The 10,366-nt window shown below is 34.3% G+C and overlaps 1 protein-coding gene across 1 annotated transcript in view; it reads left to right on the top strand.

Annotated features, from left to right (window-relative positions):
* Positions 1-281: 281 nt before the first annotated feature.
* The window catches only part of LOC124363778 (zinc finger protein on ecdysone puffs-like), a 46,513-nt gene continuing 36,428 nt past the window's right edge, over positions 282-10,366 (top strand). The window contains exon 1 of the mRNA XM_046819043.1: positions 282-435. The gene's annotated coding sequence lies outside the window, so the exon portion shown is untranslated. The remainder of the gene's footprint in view (positions 436-10,366) is intronic.

The following is a 10,366-nucleotide window of genomic DNA, read 5'->3' as shown; positions in this document are numbered from 1 at the left end:
TATATATATATATATATATATATATATATATATAAAACACACAATCAACGTATACACACACACACACACACACACACACACACATATATATATATATATATATCTCGTATTAAATCAATACTTTATTTAACCATTGTACTAGTTTTTTTAAATAGTACTATTTTATTTACCTTGCTAGCCGTCAAATTTTACCAAAGGTAGTTTGTAAAGTTCAAGAAAGATATGTATAAAAAACCGGAAGTTGACAAAACTAGGAAAATAGCTTGCCTCTTTGTGTAGGGTAGGCTTAGTTACGAGTTCTAAATTACACCGGATTTGTGAACAGGCCAATCGAACATCGTACGTCTGCGTTCTCTAGTCTATCCTTCTGCCATTTTGTTTTGTGCTTGGTAGTGCTTGTTGGTGAATTTGTGCCGGTAATTCGCAATTTACTTCGTAAGTATCTGTTTATATAATATTAGCAGGCTTATAGTTATCGACAATGAGGTTTAATATAATGTTTTATTTACTTTCCAAAAGATTGCTAGAAAAACCTTGATAAATTCATTTAACACTACTGATTTGTTGGCCAAGACTCTAGCCTTGTCATTTTATTACCTAACAAATCCCGATACATGTAGGCTAGTGATTGTGTTTTCATTTAAAAATGACACTTTGAGTGTTTCCAGGAATGTTTGTACAAATCCAACCAGGTGTATTAGTAAACTAATCTATCTATGTATCCATATATAATATATGGTGGGACTATGAGCTAGGCTATTAAGCTTAGTTATAACAAGGCCATTGCATTTCATTATTTTTTAGAGTGCAATAAATAGACCTGGTTTCTATATTAATCTTAGGGTAGGGTAGGGTAAGTAGACCCAGTTTTTTATAATAAAGAATGTATGTAATCATCGATACCTAACATTCGCATCTCAAATCCTTGCCAATCAATCGATTTAACCCTCCAAGTGATGACTAAACCACTTCAAAGTGCTAGGCCATTTTCGAGCATTCGACATGTCTTTTAACCCTTTTGATCCCGGGAGTTTTCGCATGGGCGTCTGCCCACGTCCCGGCGTCTGGCGCTCGGGTATCTGCCCCAGTCCCGGCCAAGATTTATTGAAAATGTAGTGCTTCGGCAAAAGTTACACAAACTTTGGTATTTATTTACAATACCGTGACCATGAAAAATGGAATTTTTTTTCATGGGTTGGGCATTTATAGCCCAGTATTATTATCACAGGTGCATATAAACTGGGGGGAAAGTATATCATTGTATTATATTGATGCCTTTCGGGCATTATTGCATTAAGGATGGAAAATAACCGACAAAATTTTGTCGAACAACACTTGGAGGGTTAAGGATCAGGGGCATCACGTGATCTGGGATTCGACTTTTGCAAGCTCGAGTTAATTTTTTTTTTCTAAAAGAGCAAGCAGTGTGCAGCGGGCAGGCATCGTTGACAGGATTAACGTCATCATTTCAGTAAAATTGCCAGAGGTACTGTCAAAAACAGAGTTTTCAGAGGATTTCAAAAAATCGTAACTCTTTTGATTTTCGTTGCCAACGAATTTTTTCTTCACTATTGTTTTCAGGAAAAATTGTAGTTTTCAGGAAAAAAAAAAATGAACATACCTTTCCATGGTCACGTTATTGTAAATTGATACCCAAACTTTTTATTAATCAATGGATTTTATTGATTCTTTTTTTAATATACTTCTCTAAGACTCTACTACAACATAAGCCCACCTAGAATTATAATAAAAATGCACACACAATTTTTTTGAAAAAAAATGATACCAAAAAATGTTTTTTCAAAAATTTTCTGTTTCCATTTGATATAGAAGGCATAAAATGAAATTTCTGCTCAAAAATGAAAGCATTATGTCCTTGTACATATTAACATGAGTTGTATTCTAAATTTTGACTTGGTTATATTCACAAATAACTGAGATACAGGTTTACAACTAAATAATGCACATTTAGTTCCACAGGCACAACATTACGAAAAACACATGAAAAATGTATGTACAGATAAAATTAAGTATTGTCACTTGCTAAGTTACAAATTATAACAAAAGAACATGAATAGTTATATTTTAGCTTTCATCAATTGCTTTTATGATGATCTTATTGTTACAAAAAATGTTTTTCTGGTGTGTTCACTAACACTTGTGCAGTGGAAAACACTTTGTGTGTAGTCCTTTTTTACATTTTTTACAAATGTAGCTCGATTTCTTCCTCTTGCCACCCAGTCTGGTGCTGGCTGCACTGCAAACACAGCAATTTCTTTCCTTTTTATTAGGAAGTTTTTCAAAAAAACTGGGTAGTATTCCAGCATCGCCTCCACCTTGATTTTCATCATCACTGACATCGGTGTCTGGAATCGGGTGTCTCTGTTCTTTGAAATCAAACCATTCAGCAGATAAACTGTCAACTAGAGTCACTAAAAATTTTAGTCTAGTCATAGGATTGGTGGTATTTTGTTTATACAAAATATATGAATTCAAAATCATCCTGGATAACAAATTGAAAGTTAATTTTTTCCAAAATTTGGCCGACCTGCGATCACCCATGTATTGGTGTAACATTTGGTCATGGCCATCCACACCGCCCATAAAGTTATTGTACTCTCTTATTATTTTAGGTTTAGTAGTAATGTATATTTTATTTCCTCGTTTTTTTTTATTTTTGTTGTTCTCCAGCTTTATACACAGTTGATAACAACATTACAGGTTTTTTTTGTGTTTTCCTTTGTCTAAAACCAAGTAACAGCATTGAATTTTTCCTTTTGTATTTTCTTTCCCCAATTGTGTAATTTGTTTTTATTTCTTGAGGCACACCCTTCCTGTTCATTCTAATTGTTCCAGTCGAATGGGTACACTTAGTGTACAAAGCTTTGGCCAATCTAACAGAAGTAAAAAAATTATCAACAAATATATGAAAACCTTTGTATAAACATCCAGCTACATCAAGAAGTTTCATAACTACATTGTAGGCCAGGCCTGTTTCCCTTACATGTTGTCTATCGGTATTTTTTGCTCCTTTATAGACAAAAAAATGCACACAGTAGTGGGTTACTGCATCACACAGTACCCACAACTTGATTCCAAATCTATAGTGCTTTTTAGGGAGATACTGCATCAAGGGGTTTTGGCATTTAGTCGGTATAATACTTTCATCAATAGAAAGGCACATATTGGGACTATAATGGTGCTTAGATATCCTATTCATATGATCTATTAGGGGTTGCACACGAGCACAAGGGTCATAATTTGGCTCCTTAGGTTTAGGAAGGTTCCGTGTATCAACCATATGGAAATATGCCAAAATTTCTTGAAATCTATTCCTACTCATCATTCTCCCGAACCAACTACAATTCTGACTGTTAGATTTCCACCAGTAACTTGCATAGGTAGGTTTGTGATTTAGACCCATATTTATTAGGATACAAATAAAAGCCTGAATTTCTGCAGTTGTAACTTTGACCCATGTTCTCAAACTATTATTCGGTCCCAAATTAGAATTGTACTTTCTGACAACTTCTTCAGCGTACATATTTGTATATTTTACAAACATTTCCATCAATGTAACTGTGAAAAACAGCCTAAAGTAAGCAATTGATGGTGTATTCATGGGAGGACAATGTTTCAAGCCGGGCAATTCTAAAAATGAAAATGAATGACTATAACCTGGATCATTTTCTGCAGTAACATCAATCCATCCTTCATTATTTTCTCCACTGGAATCATCAGTTGAATTACCATTAGTATGTCTAGGCCTAGGCCTAGAAGGTTGTCTAGGTTGCTGATGTATAGTAGTAAGCCTACTCCTTACATTTTCACCATCAATACTACTCTCAGATTCACTTTCCGATAAAATCCTAGGCCTACTTACAATTGGAAGAATGTTTGATGATGGTCCTGGTTGATCTGGATCATATGTGGGATCATTATCCGTGTCATCCACTTCAGAGGAACTACTGTCAACTTTTCACTGCCAAAATTATTCAAGAAACTCTCATCACTAGAAAAATTTTCATCTTCATTTATCACTCGACTAATCGTATTGTCACTAAGAGGTGAATTTGCCCGTTTCATTGTAAATAACTACAAAGAATCATAAACTCATTGTAAATAACGTAACCAATAAACTTCCAAACAATAAGGTTAACTACAGCTCATAACAAACAGACGATACACTCACGACTGACGACAATGAGAGCAGACAGCACATGGCACCGAGCAGCCACAGCCTTCTAGTTTGAACGAAAACATCGTTGCCAAATTGAACTAAAAGTTCCTTTACATACTATAACTTTGTAAAGGTGTTCATTACAAATGGTTTAATATAACATAAGAAGTATTCAACCGATTATATTGTATTAAAAAAAACATTTTTGTAAACGTCCGGAAAATCGGACGTTGGGATCGAACGTGATTTTTTAAAACGTCCGAAAATTCGGACGTTGGGATCGAACACAATCTTATAACACGTCCGAAAAATCGGACGCTGGGATCAAAAGGGTTAAAATAAACTTGATATATACAATTAATATATGTTCAAATTGCATGTATTACATATGGTTTTGTTCACAAAAATATGTTCTATAATATCAAGTAAAAATAAAAATGCTTACCTTTTATCATTAAAAAATCTGGTCCTGTTAACCGGTTGTGTAGTTTTTTATATTTTTATTTTTCAAAATCCTTGACGTATAGTTTTTACAAAATGTAGCAGTCCTAATTCTAAAAAATATGCAAAATGTTCCAGATTTAATGCTTGATATGTTTCTTTCTTTCTTCTTGTTTGCTGAATTTCAGCAGGTTCTGCTTACTTTGAGCATGGAACCTCGATAAACATTCTTGTATGTACGACCAGTTTTTTTTTTTTTTTTTTTTTTTTTTTTTTTTTTTTTTTTTTTATAGATTTAAGAAAACTTACAATTTCCAGTATTATTTCCATATCAAAGCTCGTTAAAAGATCTTTCAATATATAAGGTGGATCTATTTTCTTCGCTTTCAGTTTAGTGAGCAATTCTAATGCTGATTAACCCTTTCCGGCCCAGGCGGCAACATATTGCCGCCATAGATCGCGTCTGAAAAGTGCCAGGCGGCAATATATAGCCGTCGGTGACATACGCGAAAAGCGCCAGACGTCAATATATCGCCGCCTTGATATTCGTAGTTTTTTTTTATAAATACGACGTCAAATGATTAAAGTTTTATGTTTTTTTTGGTACTTTGGGATTATACCGACCACACTAGTATGAAGAACACAAAAATAGAAATTTATAGAAACAAACATGATAGAACGAAAAAACAACTCTTCAATTACAAAATTACAAACTTACAAGCATTTCCAGGTATTGTGATCGGTATTGTTGTCGTTGTTATCTTATCTTTCTCGAGAATCCTGATTACGGCAGGCCGCGCGGCATCACGTGATTTGCACGGTACATAATTGCCTTTCCATTACAATTCAATTTATATTTCTGATTAGCCCCTCTAGAATTTGATATTTTACTGATAGGTACTATCTCGAGGGATGTTTTTCTTTCGTCGACATCAGCGCGGGGCAGCACCGAAGGTGCTGCCAAAGCCCGCGCTGATGGCCGGAGGCACTCGCATTTTGGGTGGCGGAATGTGATCAAGAATAAAAACAAGTTTTTAGTGTTTTTTTAATAAAGAGTTTAGTTTGGTAAATGTTTGTTTTTGTTGAATTTTTGTGTTTGGAGAAATGTAGAGGTAAAACACGGAAGTACAACAAAGCGATGCACCAGCTGAACGGGCGGCGAAACTCTGCAATCACGTTATCTACTAGACGCTCGACTTTGACCTCTGTCTGAGGATGGGGAGGGGTTTGCGATAAGACAATTCCTGTTTTATATTGACGAAATATTGTTCTACGCTAATCTAGTAATCAGTAGAAACGAAATGTGAAATAACGATTCATGTCTGGGTGTGGTCGGTATAATCCCAAAGTACCGTTTTTTTTTATTCCCTGGTATATTTGTAGATAATTAATGTATCATTTTTATTTTGGAGGTCTATGCATTTTTATTTCGTAATTGTCATGTGACATTATCAGCTGACTCGATCTATTGTTGTTAATTCTTTATGCTTTAGTGTAATCGTACTATTGTATGCTGGATTCTTCTTCATTATTTTATTTTGTGGTTGTAAATATTAGTAGTGTTAGTAGTTATCTGCTTATCTATTGTGTGTAGTAGTTACAATGACTGACAATTTGCGATCTCACGGGAGTGAAATTGTAAGTAGCATATTTGTAAATAGAAAAAGTATAAATAAATTTCAAATAAAATTGTGTAAGTATTTCTTGGTAAATAGTGTTTTTAACTGTATTGAAACTGTTTATGGATCCTACAATCATCTGTTTACCGGTACATCCATAATGTGAATATTTATTTTAAGTTACTTGCAGTGTAAGAGTCAGTTGCTTTATCATTTATAAAATGTTGCGAAGTACAATTATGCGTATTTATACAAAATGTGTCATAAAAAATTTATTTATGAGAGAATAACACCAAATTTTGTATCGTTGTTCCTTTCTAAATGTACAATATAATAACATAGCTTCCCACAGTAAAATTATTTTTCCTTTTTTAGTTATTTACAACAAAAATATAAAAATAAAATTTTTTTTATGTAATCCATTAAAACATTATTTTTAAAAATTTTAAATTACTTAAAACTACATCTATATATTTTTTTGTTGATAGTATATATCTATACAAGTAATTTGGTGCAACTTTTAGGTCATTCTCTAATTTTTATGAAAAGTTATAAATTTTAATCTAAGAGACTGCAAAATCGCCAATTTTAGCCTGGCAATTTTGACTAGTCAGAAGGGGATATGATATGTGAAAAAATTTTGCAACATCTCATATTTGGTCCTGGCCCTGAAAGGGTTAAGAAAAATATCACTTTATAACATTTTACACAACATATCACAATACTAATTGGTAAAAGACAAAAGAATGTTCTTTCCCCCAAATTTTACTAAAATGTTTACCACATCAACAAGTGTCAGTAAGTAGTTGAATAGTGATTATTGCCTCAAAATAAACACATATTTAGTTACTGGTATGAGTAAAAGTAAGAAAAATGACAGATAAAGTATTAAAAATACAGAAAAATGGCTTGTATACATATTTACATTAGACTAAAAAAATTAGTCTGAGTCACTCTCTGGTGGGGGTGCTGCTCTCTTTCTTCTGCCTCCCCCTACAGGCCTCACAAAGTGTTGCAATTGATTGTAACAACCAGGGTGAACTCCACAGAGACATCCAGGACACCAGTACCGACTGCGGGTTTGTTTTTGAGAGTTAGAGCATACTACGCACACACGAAGTTTGACGCCAGGGAGTCGCACCAAGTTGTACTCACCATCTCCAGCTGGTCCTGGATGTATTTGTTGAGGAGGGTTATTTTGTACTTGCTGGTGATGATTTTCCTCAACAAGTGACTCAATAATGTTAACAGTGAAGCTGTACCTAGACAAAGGATTGTCGGTGTTCGGTGCGTATAGAATGTACGCATTGAGTAGAGCCATGTCAGTGAACTTACTTACATTAAAACATTAAACCAATATTTAACACTTTTATTATTTTGTGAGGCATTTCGATATCAAAGATATCTTCTTCAGACACATCACAAAAGTCTTAATGTAAGTAAGTTTAATAAATAAAAAAAAACTTTAATGTAAGTAAGTTATCAGTACCAATATAAGCTCCATCTACAACATGTCAGTGAAGTTGTCAAATATTTTTCTCCAATATTTTTTAGTGGTTCTGGTGCATGTGAAATGGTAAATGGACTTATCTTTGGTGTCCACACCGCCCATATTCAGATTATATTCACCAATGAGTTTTGGTTTTATAGCTTCTATGCCACTTTTCTTGCTGCGTATCAGAACATCATCAGCAGTAAATGCGGTCGACAACATATACACCGGTTTCCTGGTTTTTTTTCTGTTTGTAGCCAACTAACAGGGTTTTATTCCTTCTGAAGTAAATGGTTTCAGTTGGGTTTAAATTAGTTTGTATGAGGGTTTTAGATAAGTCCTTAGACCTTTTGTTGACAGTTCTTGTTAGATAGGTTTTTCTTCTGAGCAATGCGTTAGCTAAAGGAACTTTGGTATAGTAGTTGTCAGTGTACATGTGGTAGTACTTATCTAACAAATCACACATGGCTAAAACATGAACTACTACCTTTTCAGAAAAAGCCCTTTCGGAATTATCTTGTAAAAATCCTTTGCCGCTGTATAGTTCAGAATGAAGTACATAGCTTGATTTGCTATCGCACACCTCAAATTTTTTAATTCCAAACCTGGCGTGCCGCTTGTTTGGTTGGTATTGGATGTAGGAGCAACGATTTTTCATGCCCACCATTGACTCATCCAAACATATTTTGTTCTGGGGTGAAAAATCTTTTGAAGCCTCTGTTCATGGAATCATAGAACGGTCTAATTTTGTACCAAGGATCGTGTCCAGGCTCGTCTTTACGGATTGCTTTCAAAGGGCTGACATGAAAATTTGTTTTAATTGACTGAAATCTATTTAGTGACATGACAGTAGAAAGAAATGGAACTTTCTGAGACTTGGAAGTTGACCAATAACTTTTATAATTTTTTTTGAAATTCAGACCCATATTCTTAACTAGTGCAATATACCGCTTCATTTCAGCTTTAGAAATATCTACCCATTTTTTTTCCTACTGTGTTGGGTTAGTGTACCAGAATTTCTTTTTTCCCTTAACTTAGCATTGGCATTTAATCATTAGTCTCCTTTACCCAGAGGTTCCAAATTATATCAGTAAAAAATAAAATGAAATACTGGAGAGGTAGGCTATTTCTGGGTGGTATATTCTTTGGTCCAGTATGCCTAGGTACAAAATCTGAATTTATATCAATAGGTGGTTCAGTTGGATAGGTGCGTAGCCAATTTCCATTTGGTGGATTAGGCATATTACCTGCAGGTGATTGTGGTGGAGTAGGCCTAGGCTCATTGTCAAAATCTGAATCATTTGTTGGTGGCTGAGTAGGCCTGTGCCTGGGAAATGTCACATTTGAAGTAGTAAAGGCTTGATTTTCATTGTCAGAGTCACTCTAATTATTAGTGCCTAAAGCTGGGTTATAATCATCACCACAAAATAATTAACCCTATAAGTGGCAGTCATTTTTGGTCTCAGTGGCAGGCCGTTTTTGGGTAAATTGCCGTGATCGTTAAACTTATTTTTATAAAATATTGTCTAAGTGATAACCTAGCAACACTATATATTTTTGTTTTCCTTATGAACTATAGAATAAGAATAAATATAATATTTGGTTCCTTACCTTTATCTTCAGATGAATATCATTGTAGATGTGTAAAAATTTTCACTTTGAAACTACTGGAGCTACAAAATAATATCAAAATTCACAGAATATACACAATTTTATTCTAAACAAATTACTTCCTATACATTTTTTTCTATTTACAAGAAAAAAATGTTAGATGGGAAAAACTAAATCTATGTACAAACTGGTTTTTTTTACAAGATCATGACTAGTTGCCTAAATCTAAAATATGCGTGGTGGTCGGCAGTTGCGGCTGAAGGCGGAAATCCACTACACTCACTCATTCTTGATATTGCTGCATTCTGGGCGTCGCAGGAAACCCATTAACAATTGATAATCGTTATAAGTTTGTAATTTTGTAATTGAAGAGTTATGTTTTCGTTCTATAATGTTTTTTTCTATACATTTATATGTTTGTGTTCCTCATACTGGTGTAGTCGGTATAATTCCAAAGTACCCCAACATTTTCCATGACGAACGAATAACCTAAACATTTACCGGTAACACAAACAACGCGATAAACAATAATATACTGACAATAACAGTACGCAAAGTCGCCAAACAAAACAGTGACGAGACGAGTAGACAGCTGTTCTCTCGTCTGCCGCCAGGTCAAACGAAAACTGTTGGATTCATTTAAGCCAGCAAACATTAGTAACATGAATACACACTATATTATATGATATGTATAGGAAATTTCATGGAGAATACAATAGTTCAAACTAGGCCTAAAAATAAGGACGGTTGCAGAGCAACAGCCTTAAATGTGAAGCGATGGCTGTGACGGCGCTTGCCACTTCGCGGCGGCATGAATCATACATCTCAGACGGCGCTTGCCACTTAAAGGGTTAATCAGCATCGATGATTATGATTAAGTAATATCGTTTGCCAATTTTGATATAAAAACCCGGGTCCACTTATCATACCCTACCCTAATCTTAACCCATTCATATAATCAAATCAACTAATTAATTGAATAGTTGATTAAGACATTTGTACTAATGTAAACATGTTTGGCTG

The sequence above is a fragment of the Homalodisca vitripennis genome, chromosome 1 (assembly GCF_021130785.1).
Source record: "Homalodisca vitripennis isolate AUS2020 chromosome 1, UT_GWSS_2.1, whole genome shotgun sequence".
In the NCBI taxonomy this organism is placed as follows: Eukaryota; Metazoa; Arthropoda; class Insecta; order Hemiptera; family Cicadellidae; genus Homalodisca; species Homalodisca vitripennis.
The sequence above is the reverse complement of the archived record's forward strand: the minus strand, read 5'-3'. Positions and strand labels throughout refer to the sequence as shown.